The sequence below is a fragment of the Aythya fuligula genome, chromosome 10, assembly GCF_009819795.1.
Source record: "Aythya fuligula isolate bAytFul2 chromosome 10, bAytFul2.pri, whole genome shotgun sequence".
Classification (NCBI taxonomy): Eukaryota; Metazoa; Chordata; class Aves; order Anseriformes; family Anatidae; genus Aythya; species Aythya fuligula.
The window spans coordinates 18,340,622-18,355,321 of record NC_045568.1 but is presented as its reverse complement, the minus strand read 5'-3'; the positions used below and the strand labels follow the sequence as shown (position 1 = coordinate 18,355,321).

Sequence of the window (14,700 nt, the reverse complement as noted above, 5' to 3'; positions counted from 1 at the left end):
AGTGTTTCCTACAGACTGGGAAATATCCATAAAGCTTACACTTGTGGGTACTTTTCTAGTTCATTAGGCAGTTCGCTGCTCTTTTATCCTTTTACATCTATGGCACCATTTTAATGAGGATCGAGGCACTCAAATACTGAACTGTCACACACACCACACTTATTGTCTATCTTTTTTATAATCTGGTAATATTTAGATATTTAATCAAACAAATAATATGCACACCTGTCATTTACACTATTCAGACAGAGAAAGCAGCATGAATGGCCATTTTTCAGTTGGTATAAATTTACTCTAAGGCTAACCTCTAACTATTAAACTAAGGCTCTCTTTTTTTCTTCTATATCCACATACATCCACCAGTAACATCTCTATTGCTTTGTAGCAAAGTCCTAAGGCTGTGCATAGGCTTTAGGGATAGAGATGGCCTTTCTGTGTTGTTTGGTAAATTCCTAGTTCAGTCAGCTCCTGCTATAAAACTGAGCCTCTCAGATGCCACCACAGTATGAGAGAAAAATAAATGCTACTGGGCATATTCAACTCTGCCACAGCCACTGCCGAGCTCTGTGCTGTTGGATTCATTGCATTGTGACTTACATTTAAAACGTACTTCTAGTCTGCTTAAATATGTTAAGAATTATCCTGAGGGACCATGGTAAAATGTAGTCATGTTTATTTGTAATTGCTACAAAATGGTTTACAAAATTGTTAGTGTCTTTTATTATGCCTGCTACTGAAGCACTTGCCTGTTAATTAGAGAAATTTCAGCTGTCATAGTTGGCAATTATAGCTTCTGTATCACTGTCTGTTATGAATAGTCAATGAGAGCTGATTAATATGCATGAGGAGCAGTATATAGCGTGCGCACTGGAGCACAGCACGGCAGCCGGAGTGGAGCAGCAGAGGGAGTGTTGTGTACTGCCAGGGAAGAGGGAAAGCTCTAAAGAAAAGAGCACAGTTGCTCGGCAGCACCCTGTGCGATAGCACTGTGAACTGTTCCAGGCCAGCCGACTCACCTGGGTGTTCCAAAGGATTTCTGCATGCATGCTTGTTAACAGATTTCTGTGGCTGCCCTGCTGAATAAGGAAGATTATTTCTGCCACTTGTTTAAACATGGGATGCAGTTTGTGCACTCTACAGAAGCAAGAAGAGCAGTACAAATTACTGTATGAAGTTTGTCAGGTAAAGCATTAGATTTCATTTCTAAAAGCAAATGTTCTCTTTTAGGCTTGTGAGCCCTGTTGATGACAGGGAAAATAGAACAGCAAGAATTGCTTATACAAATGGTAATGAAAGTGTCTGTTGCCTTATTTGATGTGTGTGAGATAATTATCATGTTTTTACCTTCCCATTTACACTTGCAGAACATCAAATATGTAAATGCATGCTATTATATGTCAAACTTCACAGAACTTTGTGGCGTGAAATAGGACACTGTGCTTTATTTCTCTAGCATGCATTAGTAAAATTTCTTGACAAGGGTCATGGCTTGGTCACACACTCTTTGAACAAGTCAGGAAAGACATGGGCAATGATTAATGCTCAAAAGGTTTTGTCTCTGTTTACAAGTACACACAGACACTTTCTGTGCGATGCCTTCATTCAGTGCTGAATCCAGTCTTTAAGTGACTGCTCCTGTCAGTGTAAGTTTTTATGTCCAGTTCTTGCACCTCTGTGTGCAGAAATATCAGCTAACAGATAGCTAGAACTGACAGCAGATTAAAACCAATACCCTGCAGATCTGATCTGGGTGGTCCTCTGGGGACCCAGGAGTTGGACTTGATGATCCTTGTGGGTCCCTTCCAACTTGGGATAATCTGTGATTCTGTGATTAAGCATCTGATAACTTTTCAAAAAATGTGATAACACCAACTTCTGTTACAAAAAACCCATTTCCTATCTTTCTGTGTTCCTTTCTGTCTCTGAAATTCCTTGTTCTGTCACATCTAAATATAATTTGGACCCCAAAAGTGTGATGGAGCCAAGTAAAGTGACAGCCAGGTATTTAAGGGACATATGCTTAGTGATCTGACATAAAATAGGCAGGTAGTAAACCTCTGAAAACTGAAGCAAGTTGAACACTCCAGACAAACAGAAAACTCCCAGCTCTCTCACATTGTACTTTACTACTTCGCCACTCCTAATGTGGGTTAGAGAGTGTGACAGTCACCAAGTGACACGAGGGCTGATGCGGGTGACACGTCCCGGTGCTGTCATGTTTTCCGCTTGCCGGCAGAGGGTATTGCTCAGCGTCGCAGCACAGCAAAACCCAGGGCTCCTCGCTGTGCTACCTGCGTTTGATCACAGATCCTGATGTCACTGACAACACCGTGAATAATATATGTGTTTTGTGTGTAATGCTAGCAGGGAAGTGATTAAATTTTAAACACGCAGTTTTGATCTAATTCCCAGTCGCTCACCCAAAGGACACTGGGGCTTTGTGGAAGGGAAAAAAAAACTTGCGAGAACAAATCGGAAGACACGCTTACTGTCATTTCTATTTATACCGACTCACTTCCACTTGCTAAGCTGCTATGCATGTGACGATGGCAAGAATTTGAGAGAGAGATAATCAGATTTCTTGGACATGGCTCCGTACTGAGAACGGGCTTCAGATGCTGCCCACAATAGCAGACTTGGTGCCAGTTAGCGTTTGTGTGAGCCCTCCGTTCGCATCCTGCTGGGGCTGCTGGAATAGTCACTTATCCCCCAAGGTCACCAAGTTTTCCTGCAGTCTGGGTTTGATGACTATCAGTGAATCACGTTCAGAAGTGCAACAACCAGAGCAGACAGCGACAGTAACAAATTATGAATATTTTAATTGTTTAGGAAGCTTGCACAATTTCTGTTGTGAAATGATGGAAGCAGGGAACCTTTGGAAGTTACTAACATCTCCCAACAGATGCAGGGCACCATTCTTTAAATACGTGCCCTTAAAATCCATCGCAGGAACAGTCCTAGTGATATTTGAGATGACTAAACTATCCGGTGCTGACTGCAGGTGCAGCTCCCTGGCAGGAGTTTGGATTTAGAAACCAACCTGCAAAGTCCTGCAGCCTCGTTTGTGCAGGGGGGGTGGCTCAGTGCACAGCAGCAGCTATTAATGTTAGGCATGAGAGAGAGAGAAAGAGAGAGAGAGAGAGACCCTTGGGGAAACGTGGTCGGAGTACCCTCAGCTCCCACAGAAGTGAAAGGTGCATGTAATCCTATAAAATCAGGATTTCTAACATAGTAAAATCTGAATTATTTAAGACTATAATCCCTGATTATTCCAAAATACAAATTATTGTGCAAAATTACTTTAACAGGATACTACTTCGATTTCTCTGTCTCACAAGATAGGTGGGAGGGAATGCTATAGCTTAGGGACTATGTCCAGATAATTAAATGTCACTGGAACTACAGAAAGCATCTTCATACAACTTAAGCACAATCAGTAAAAATTTAATGGTAAAGGAGATGAAGCATCATCTTCATTTAAAATAACAGGATATAAGAGATGAAAGTTTTAAAACATGTTAGCAGCGATAAATACCTCTTACAGTAGGTTTTATTTCATATCATCCATGTAACCCTAACATCATGGGATAAGCTGACATTGCCATTCTGGAGAAAACTAAAAGAAGCTTTTTTTCAAGTCTGATGTAGACAAAATGTACATAATTTGGTTTTAGGAAATATTGAGCATTGTTACAGATAAATCCTCTTAGCCTTATTTTTAAAAGGTTAATGACTGCGAGGTGTAGGAATTCAGAAAACACTTGCAAGAATTAATAATAATACATAACTACACTTTCTCTATTAGGCCAAGAGCTTTAGTGTGGCTGGGAAAATAATGCTTCAATAAATTACAATTCCAGAAGGTCTGGTACGTCTGGCTCCGTAAGTCCTCATAACAGAGAGCACAAAGAGGATCAAATATACCAGGGCTCAGGCTTTATCCCTTCCTCATCCATAGATAATTCAAAGAGATCCTCTTCATTAAGGGCTTTGGCACATTGCCTACAATTTCTTTTTGGGCTGCTGTGAGCTTAATGATGCAGAACAATGGTCTTCCCTCTTGTTGAACACATACCTTATTGGACCTTTAATCACATAATAAAAAGCAAATTAACACACCTAGTCATTAAAGGCTATTGTAGCCGTGCATATCAATGCTTTGTATCGCGAATACAAAGGGGACTGGGGCAGCTTGGATTCCTGGTGCAGAACAGTGTCACTGCGCTGTGCGTGTATCAGCGACGTACCCTCAGGTTCACTTCCCAGCTGCATGCAGCATGTGAAGTGAAGTAACTATGTGCCACTAGAGTTTGGTTTTCTAGTTAAATGGGAATTTTCTTCTGAACATTTTTAAGTTTGTGAAAATAGACAAGGGGGGAGAATTTTCTTAAGAGTGAAACCATGAAACGCAGAAGCTGTTTGAGACCAGTTTTCTTTCCAGTTGGCTTTTCTCAATGTCTCTAACTTGGATACAAACAGCAGAAATAAGGGGTGTTCCCTTTGTAGGGAAATCCCTTGGGGAACAGGAAGTAATCCCACTGAAGGAAATTTACAGAAGAGTGAGTCATCTGAGGCAGAGCTTTAGAGTTTGTAAAATAAAAAATAGTGATTAGGACCTCTGTTTTCTGAGTACCTATTTCACCCTAAGCACACATTTACACACAGTCTGGGAGGTAAGCACACAGTGAAACCATTTCCTAAATAAGCACCTAATATTTCCAAGGGCAAGGACGTAGGATTTTAACTCACATGCCTCTATCTGGACAGGCAGTGTCTAAAGGTGTTCCCTGAGATTCAAGATGATGGAGCTCATCCAGGTCTTAGGGTGGGAAGATATCATAAAAACATCAAAACTGACACTTCCAGCTGAGGAATCATGGGTTAAGTGAGCACGGGGACCAAATCCTTCCTCCAGGCTGTCCCTCCAGAATAAGGATAGAAACACTGGCAGGAAACAAGCTCACATTGCCACTGCCCTTGCTTCAAATGATCTGAGGTCAGAAGACTTCTGCCTCCGTGATTGTTGAGCTGGCACCTTCCACAAATACTAAAGTTCATATATAAATAAACAGTTGATGCAATGACCTTTTAGTGTTTCAGTAACTTGAAAGCTCTGCTCACATGCTCATGGCCTGGCACAAATCTGAGACAAGTAAACGACAGCACTGGTAATAACAATAGCGGGCAAACTGGGTTTGTCCTTTAAACATGACTAAGATAGTATGTGGCCAAAGTAATATAAACACCAAGGTCAAATTGCTGTGCTAATGAGAAGATGGTAGCGATGAAGAAATAACCAACGCTGTATTTCATCAGCAGCTTCCAGCAGCAGCACTTGCAAGGAGACTTCCCTCACCAGCACTAACACAAGGCAGTTGCACTGAGCTGTCACTGGTGCAGCTCCCTTTGCCATTACAATTCCACTCACACACTTGGAATTGCAAAAATTAAACTAAAGCAATCAGTTGTTAAGAAAGACTGATTCAAGGACACAGTCTAACTAGACTTCAACCTCACTGAGCTATGATGTTATCCCAAATCAGAGCCAAACTGGAGCCTGCCAAAGCAACTACCTGTCTCAGAGAAAATCCTAATAACAACTGTAAGATTCAGGAAACACAAATAATTGCATCTGTATATAGGCTTTTCACACCCTCAGATTTAACTGCACAGCCAGAGAATTAGCCAGGCTACATTTCAGTAGTTTTCAACGCTAAAACTGAACTGGTTGCACCAACTGTAGTAAACTGGTCTACTTGAAATACACGGTATGGCTTCAAATACTTCTCACATACATTTTTTGTACTGCAGCTGAAATTAAGGATAGTGTTGAAGTTAGACTCTGTCACTTCGCTACCATTAAACTTGACCTCAATAACAGTTGTGAACCTACCACACTTACTTCAAAGTAGGCATGTGTTTGCTTAAACAAGATGTTAATTCCAAGGGCTTTGTTCTAGACAGGGTTTTCTACCGCTGAATTAGTTCAGCTGTAGAAAAACTCTGCTTGACAGACTGGAGACTCATAATCTTCAGAAAACTGCCCTTTAATGATTGTGGCGCCTGTCTGTGGCTCAGAAGTCCCCTTTCTTAATTAGACATTTACCAGAAACTGGCAATTGAAATTTTCCTCTTCACTTGACGATGAATAATGCAATGCCTCTGTTAGGCTTTCTCTGGAAGATACTCTCTATTGCATATTAGAGGAATATTTTGATCATTAAAGGAACATAAACAAGATGCGGTAAGAAATAAACAAAATGCCTTACGGTCACCTGTGATATAAATGGTGAATTTGACCTACTGTATACCTGAAGTGTCTTACTGCTTCATGATCTTCCTGAAATCTACAGTGCCTTTCTTCGTTACCTTTAGCAGATAAAATGCTTAACCACAGCATAACTCTATTTGGATTTTTTTTATTATTATTAAGTGATAAATGATTGAAAAGATGGGTTTTGTAATGCTTTACACTTATACATCTGTTTAATGCTATGAAGCAGGTGGCAAGAAACCACAAGGGAGAAGGCACCAGGGACAATCATTCTGTGCCTTACTGTCACATGTCAGGCATGGGCTGGGAAAGAGGAAACATATGGAGTAATGAAAAAGTGCAGCTTTAATAAATGTGTTTTGTTGTGTTCATTAATAATGAAACAAAAGGTCATGCTTCATTTTCACTAGGACAGTACAACTCTACATATTTACAGAAATGGCACTGTTCATCTCAGAGACTGGAGGTAGGGCCAGCTAGTCCTCCTGAAGCAGGTGACCACGTGGGCATTTGACAGGAGAGTGGCAGAATAAATAATGGAAAATATGCTTATACCTCACTGTCTATGTACACACACAACCCTTCAATAGTCTCCAAACAGTGACTATTGAAGCAAGGTGATAACTCTGGACACGGCCTTGGAGGTGATGGGACACGTTCTCCACTGGCACAGGACCTGGGCACTTTCTGATTTCATTTCTAATTGCTGAAATTTCACCTGGCTTTACCCCGAGAAACCACCTTAGCTGTGCTCATTAGCATTTTCCAAACAGCACCATCAGACTCCCTGGGAACACTTGAGAAATAAATGCTTCACAGAAAGGTAATCTGTACATCTAAAGCAATACTTGGCTAACGCATTTTCATGGATCATGTTCATTTACACTGACTGAATTAGACCTAACAGCACCATCTCTGAGAAATTTAGCATCCAAACATTAAAAGATCACAGCTGATAAGAAAGCCTTGTTGAATTTAGCAGACTTGCTTGCAGAGTGCAACAGAAGCCCTTGTACTTGACCTTACTGTAGCTGTATAACTGCTATCAGTTTTAACCAAATAAAGGAAAATTGAGGTGGTTTTCTTCCGTACACCAGTAGCACACTACTGAAGTTCTAGGTCATGGTCAAGGAGCATGGACTGAAAGGGCAGAGATGAGTTGGTGTTGGTGGGAATTAAACCAACACTACAGCTTTGGAGGTTTGTGTTCCTCAGCTGAACGCACGGCCCTGCGTCTGGAGGCAGATGGCACAGGATCACAAAGCCTGCCCTGCAGACACCAGGTAGCCACTGAAAGAGCAGGTCCCCAGCTGCCCCCAGATGGATCTGTCACTCCTGCTGGGTTCCCAGAGAGCTGCACTGGGCATTTTTTCCATCTCATCCTGGCAGCAACTTCCATAACAAGATAAGCAACCTCAAGACAGCTCTCTTCAGAGCTGTCCTCAAGTGCTCTTTGCCCTGTCTTACATCAGTGGGACATTCATGGAAGAAGGGAGGGGAGTGGGAGGATGGACTCAGGAACTCCAAATGGTGAGCAGCAGTGCAGAAATGGGAACGCTGACAATTTGAATGTTCTCAAGCAGGCTGCCTTTAATTTCAGTGTGCAGGTTTTGTTTCTGATGTACCCTGGTGACTTTGGGTAAAACACTGACTTGTTTTCTGTTTCATCTTCTCATCTGTGCAATACTCCTTGTGACTTGTTGCTCAGAGCAGGCTCTCTAGAGGAGGCACTGCCTTTTGTTCTGTGCTTGCATATTCTGATACACTACTAAAATAATATTAGTGTTATTTTAAGGCCTAAGCTATATGCCAGCTTGCACTACTCTGATTTTAATTGAGGTATTTTGATTGCTACACTGTCAGCTGTTTTAGCAGTAGATGCTGGGAGGACATAGCAGGGGAAAGGTCCCTCCGAGTACACCTTACACCCTTCTCAAAGCACTCTCTACATACCACTGTTGGGGAAAAGTTACTGTTCTACAGGGACTTTTGACCCGATTCAGTAACACAGCTGGTTTCTTACATTACTCAGATATAGCTGAAATCTGTGCAACATTATAATGTAATCAGATTAATGCCCTGATGCTATTTACTATCATTGTGCAATATACTTGGTGTACACCCATGTTGACTGCAATTAGGTTGTGCTGGAATGACAGGAGACAACTTGGGACATCAGTCAGACACCTCTGGGTCTTGTACCTGCATGGGGACCCTTGTTACAGGAGTCTGTATTTTAAAATAAATACAGAAGCACACATTATTTTTTTTAAAGAAAATTCTCATTCACAAAGAAGGTGCAATTCGCTGTACTAGACAAGTACACAGATGTAAGTTTTGCCTCCTGTGAAAGCACGCTTGAGGAGGGGGGCAGCATTTCCAAGTAACATCACTGCACAAGCATAAATCTTTGAACATTTGCCCATGTTTGCCACAACCATGGGCAAATCTAGAAAATGAGCAAAAGTGGGTAAGTGCAGTCACTGAATTCTGCTCATTAGCAAGTCATGAGTATTTACGGCTGTCATTTGTCCCTCACTCATAAATATAATTGATTGGCTCCCTCTGGGTCATGCGACTGAGACGGCAGAAAGAGGCATTCAAAAGGGAGGGCCTGTAAACTTGTCTCCAGTTTTATACTGACTAGGGCTATTAAGCCATGAACAGATAGGCAAAAGGTTGCATTTTTAATGGTGACAAGATACCTTAACATATTTCTGCCCTCATATAAGATCATTTAACAAGATAAATATGCATATGCAAGAAAAAAGGCTCCAAGTAAACTTTGTATCTAGAGAAAGTCCAAGAGTTTCAGACACCCCAGCATTGGTCTAAAACTGTTTTCACTGAAGTAACTGATAAAAGTTCCCTGTGGTTTTGAGCTGTGATACATAGGAGCAGAGCCTGAGAATCCAACCAGAAGCGGGCACAGTTCAGTATGCAGTGTGCAGTACTGGTGCTGTAACATTAATTCGTAAATGTGCTAATTACTAACAGAGTAAAAGTTCCTTTATTTCAGTGGTCTTTTTCCCAAGATTTTCCATTTGGAAGTTAACAGTTTAGAGAACAAATGTATTCTGTACTCTTAAGTAAAGAATTTTTCTTTGGTCTTAACTATTTTGTCATGGATGGCTCACAAGGCAGAAGGGAAATGCACACACATGGAAACAGTCTATTACTAAACAATTCTTTTTTTTTTTTTTTTAAAAAAAAAGAGAGACTGTCCATATGAGGGAAATAAAAGAGGGATTAGATGGAGCAGCAAGAAGAATTAACCTATATTTTGAACCTTCCTTTTCCAATTCCTGAGGAAAAGGAGGTTTAGAAAATAGGCTTTTTGCTGCTCTAGTTTCTATAAAATCTTTAAAGTTCTGCTGCTTTTTCTTAATATGCAGACTTCTTAAGAACTTGCTAAAGAAGTGAATCAGACCATAAAGAGCGTTTTAAATGGAACACAGACGTCTGTAGCCGAACAGAACTAGCATTTTTATAGTGCACTTCCCAAGGATTTGCATGAATTTCTACAAAGAAAAGCTGCTTACTCATTCTTAAGCAAAAAAGTTTTCTTCTGTGACATTTGTGAAGCAGAGAACCAACAAGCTGTACAATGCATACAAATGTTTGCCATTCGTGACATTAAACCCATAAAAATCGGTCTAACTTGATGGATGGAAAAATACTTTTCTTTTACAGAAACCTTTCTAGTTTCTGTAGTATAACTCGAAAACCCAACAAACAATATATGTTATTTAAGCAAGAATGAGGTATAAAATAATTATAAGTATGCCAGTAAACTCTTATACTAAGGGATTTTCTGGCTTTCTCACCTTTCAGTTAACTTCTACTTGCAAACATCCAGAGCTACTTCATCTATGCTATTGTAACTGGTATTTGTACATGCTTGAGTGCAAGGCTCCTTACCTGCTTTCATTGAGTGTCCAGCCTCATTCTCCTCTGCATATCGCCTTCCCGCATGTCCCTGTCCTGCAGCCCTCACATTTTCTCTTTAAGTCTGCACAGCTCCCAGCCACTCGTGGTCACGGTGTCCTTGTGGCTGCAAGGGGGGAAACAAGGAATCATTTTCAAGAAAATGTTACCTTAAACATGTGCAAATAACCCAGTGTAAATAACCTAGTGGTGTAAATTCTACCACAGGGAAAGAAAAAGAATAACAGCTGGTTTTTTCATAAGCATTATATCAGAAAGAAATAAAATAAGAATTAGTTGTCTATATAAACAAGCGGTGCATTTTGATATACCTAGGAAGCTCCCAGTTTATGTCTGCCATAACCAAGTAGCAAATAGCCTGCTTTACCCCCCCAGCAAAACAGCACCAGTGGCCATCTGTACTGCAGCATCCCGTACTCCAGAAGAATGCTGTGTATGCATCCAACATCGGATGATGTGGGTCATAAATCTTGTAGCTGACAAACTATTTAATAGGTAGTTACCCAAGCAACAGCGATTTGAAAACACTCAGGAATCCCCTTGGGTCTTACCAAGACTACAGCCAGCAAAGTCCTACTGCACACTGCTGTGCGTTTGTCTCCTCCAAGGTAGCATTCAAAATTTTCTAGCCTTTTTCATGGCTCTTAGAAGTCTGATCTTGAAGCATCATTGCATTATACTTGTTGCTTTCACATCTCCTGTCACGTGCTGTTCTGATGTTTAGGGTACAGCCTCATAGTTAAGATCGTATAATGCTTCTGGTTTGGGCCAGATATGGCATATTGACTTTTTTTTTTCTCCCTTTTATGAATTACTGTTTGCTTTTTTATCACAATTTACTTCTTGGAAATAGAAATTGATAAACGCCCCATGACTGAAATGCGAGTTTCCAACATCATTTCCATTTGTTTGGTTGGTGGGACATTTGTATTTGTGTCAGGTCTCCTCTGTTGCATCTTGTCTATCAGATCTCCCCTTCCTGATTACAAATATACATCATGTGTGCTGTAATGGACCTTGACAGCATTTTCCTTTACACTGTCAGACTTCTGCCATTCCTGTCGACTGCTGGTGGCTTACTTGGCTTTGTAACATTTTGCTTTGTTTTGCTGTAGTACTTTGCTTCAATCAGAGCCTAACACATTGCAAAGGCAAAGCTCCCAGTGACTTTAGTGACCATCAAATCAAACTCCATGACTATTTTATTGTCATTCCAAGTAGTGAAAGAAAACTTCTAGGAGATGCTGACTTTCCAGACAGGATTATGCCAGGTGTACCCATAGATTTCTTGCTGCCTTTACAAGGCAGATTTTAGCTAGCATGCCCTCTGCAGCCTACTCTTGTACAGAGCAGTACAAAGTACAGCATACACTATAAATGTTCAGTGCATAATCATCACATAATTTCTATTTTAAAAAGTCTATCATCCCTTCCTTCTTCAGCTTGTAGTCTTAATTCTCATTATCTTTCTCCGTGTCTCACGCAGTTGTTGAGCCTACTGTCTGGCTCCACCACAAATTTCATCAAGGCCCATTCCTTACACTTGAGTTTAACTGCAGCTTTCTCCATATTCAATTTAATCCCAATGCAAAGAAGGCCCAAAAGCTAAGCATTTCAACATTTCAGACAAGTTAATTTATCCATCTTTTTTTTTGCCATGAAAGATCCCATTGTCTCTGTCACATGGCATGTAAGGTTCTTAAGAAATTATGCATATTTGTAGGTTTTTGGCAGTCTTCTGAAGCATTCATATGCATGGATTTTTTCCTTCTGTGTTATTTCAGATGTAACTATTTATAAGGGAGAATTTTGCTGAGTATAATTCAGCAGCATTAGGAATAACGTTTATGATTACAGAACCACTTTTTTAACAAAGTGAAACTGCACGGATATATTCATATATTCAGTGGCTTTTAAGCACCAGGAATAATTATTTGTCAATTGTGACAAATCTTCCAGATAGCAGCAGAACACCTGAATCAGTATCAACTATTTGCTATAGTTTCATAAGAACTCAAAAGTAACCACGAGTGCTAATTCCACATAGATATCAGAATCAGGCCATTGAGATGCCATTGTCATGAATGTTGTGCCACTAGAAATCACATACCAACACCTGCTGCCTTTTCTGGACCAAAAAGCAACTTGGCCAGATACACAGAAGCAGACTTGAGACTTACTAGTTTCCATTATCCAGGTTTTTAAGGACCTGTGCTTAAACAGTGTAATTTCCCCACTTTAAATTTAATTTTCCCCACTTTAAAACATGCTTCTCCATCACTGCTTCCTCTTCCATCACTCTCCATTCAGAACCCAAACAGCTAGGAGCAACAGCTCAGTGCAGCGACTACCTCTGGCAGTGTTAGTGCAGTTCTCGATACGCCTGGTAGGTCAGCAGTCCACCACACTGGCTATGACTGCAGATGAAAACAAAAACCTGCAGAGTTAAAAGGATCCTACCCAGTCTGAGTTAAGAAATCAGTCTTTTATAAGGCATCCTCAGACTGACCAGAAACCATTTGTTGTGTGCATGGCTTCTGGCCAGAGAATTGCTCGCCAGCACGATGAGATGCTGCCATATATCACAGAAATACTTGGAAAGAGCTCTGGTAGTAACAATTTATGATATAGTCCAACTACCGCCTCTTCCCTGCATTATATCAATCTGATTTTGAAGTCTGACTATTTAAATAACAATCACATATGAAAGCACAAAGGCAATACCAGCCCTTGGATCTGCAGCAATGAAGTGTCCTAAGGATTCTTAACAGGCCTATACTAAAAGACACATAATCCAAGTCAATAGGAAATACCAGGGGATAACCTGGAAGCTATCCTTTGCATGATTTTACCAGCTTTTAACGTAAAGGCATAGAAAGCAGCTCACATGAAAAGTTTCTTGCGCAAGAGTTATTCTTAGCACATTTCTGGAAAGCATTATGCTCGCTGCAATTTAGATTCTTTGCTTTGATTGCTTGTTGTATTTAGTTGTACCAAATAATTAGGATGCACACAGTAAAATGTGCTACATTTAATTTGTGGCAAATAATAAAACTGGAACCATAATCAGCATTTCCTTTTTCAAGACAAAACATTACGCTGAACTTAATTTTACAGCTGTACAAATTGTTTTAAAGTAATCTGCTCAATTGGGCAAGTTAATGATGTTTAATTTGACCAGGCCAAACTTTACATGCTGTGCATTACTGTGAGCGATTGCGGTCAATACAACTGTTTGTGCAATGCAAATGCAATGCTAACACCTCCCCTTCTCAGCTGGCTCAACAAAAAAAACTGGTGTCATCGCCCCCCTAAGATAAACCAAAGATGACAGCATAATAAGTGTTACGTGCACAAGGTAATTCAGAAGGAATTTAGCCTTTTCAATCGATTCTGCACTCAAGTTAACCCTCTTTATTATTGCCCAGCTTCTTGCTGCAAGCGAAACATTAAGCATGGGCTAAATTCAGTTAGTGCACTGAGTAATGGTGCTCTGCAAGTGGTCCCACTTACTGTAATGGGACTAAACGTGGCAGAGCACGGTGTGAACTAAGTGCTCTCTGATAAAAGCAAAGCTACCAGCAGCAGGATGTTTTGTTTAGAGTTTTAAATCATATTCTAGAAGCTGGTGTGGTATAGTACTCAGGACCTTGGTCTGGATCAGCAATCTGGATCTGGATCAGGAAAGATCTCTTTGCTTGCCAAGGATGTGACCCTGATCTGGGTTTTGGTGCAATGAACAGGGCCTTCACTACTCCTTGGAGATATGAGTGGTCTGTGTTCAAATTCTCACCTCAGACCCCCATCTTCCAGAGTCTGGCATGCCTAGCACTGGTACTTCTGGGTTGGGTCTCTCAGTCGTGTTTAGTAAAGGTCTTCTGCTTTGTGTAAGTGTTCGTGCAACCAGGTAATGGTGGTAAGACCTGGGGATGGGAAACGGCCAAGCTACAGAGACAAAAAGTGATTCTGAAAAAGCATCCATGATTGGGTCTTTCTTATTTTTTCTATTTCCTATCTCAGTATGATGTCCAAGCCCACCCTTCAGTGCAGGTTTTATTGTGATGATACCAGGTACTTCTGGTACTTCTATGACATTTCATCTGAAAAGGTGTTTATCATACACTGGTACACGTTGATATCTAGCTCTGTAATTGCGATTCTTCTGCCAACAGTTCTGTAATGAGGTTAAATGATTTAAAAAATAATAATAATAGTAATTAATTTTTTTTTACAAAGACATATTACAGGAGAATCAAGAACTTTTTTTGTTTGAGCAAGGACTGAGGGATTTCTAATCTGCAAGAAACAAATGGGATGCCGGTCTGTACTTTAGCTAAAAGAGTGAGCCCAATGGAATCTACGAATTAAAACAAAAAGCAGAGCACAGGATTTGTTACGTCATTCCTGTGATAAGGGAAAAAGAGATGCATAACACTGCATAAATAGTTCCTAGTACTTGCTGAATGTAAGCTTAGGTG

General features: G+C 40.5%; 1 protein-coding gene across 1 annotated transcript in view; it reads left to right on the top strand.

Annotated features, from left to right (window-relative positions):
* Positions 1 to 14,700, top strand: part of PDZRN3 (PDZ domain containing ring finger 3) — a 129,754-nt gene that overhangs the window by 99,091 nt on the left and 15,963 nt on the right. The window lies entirely within an intron of this gene.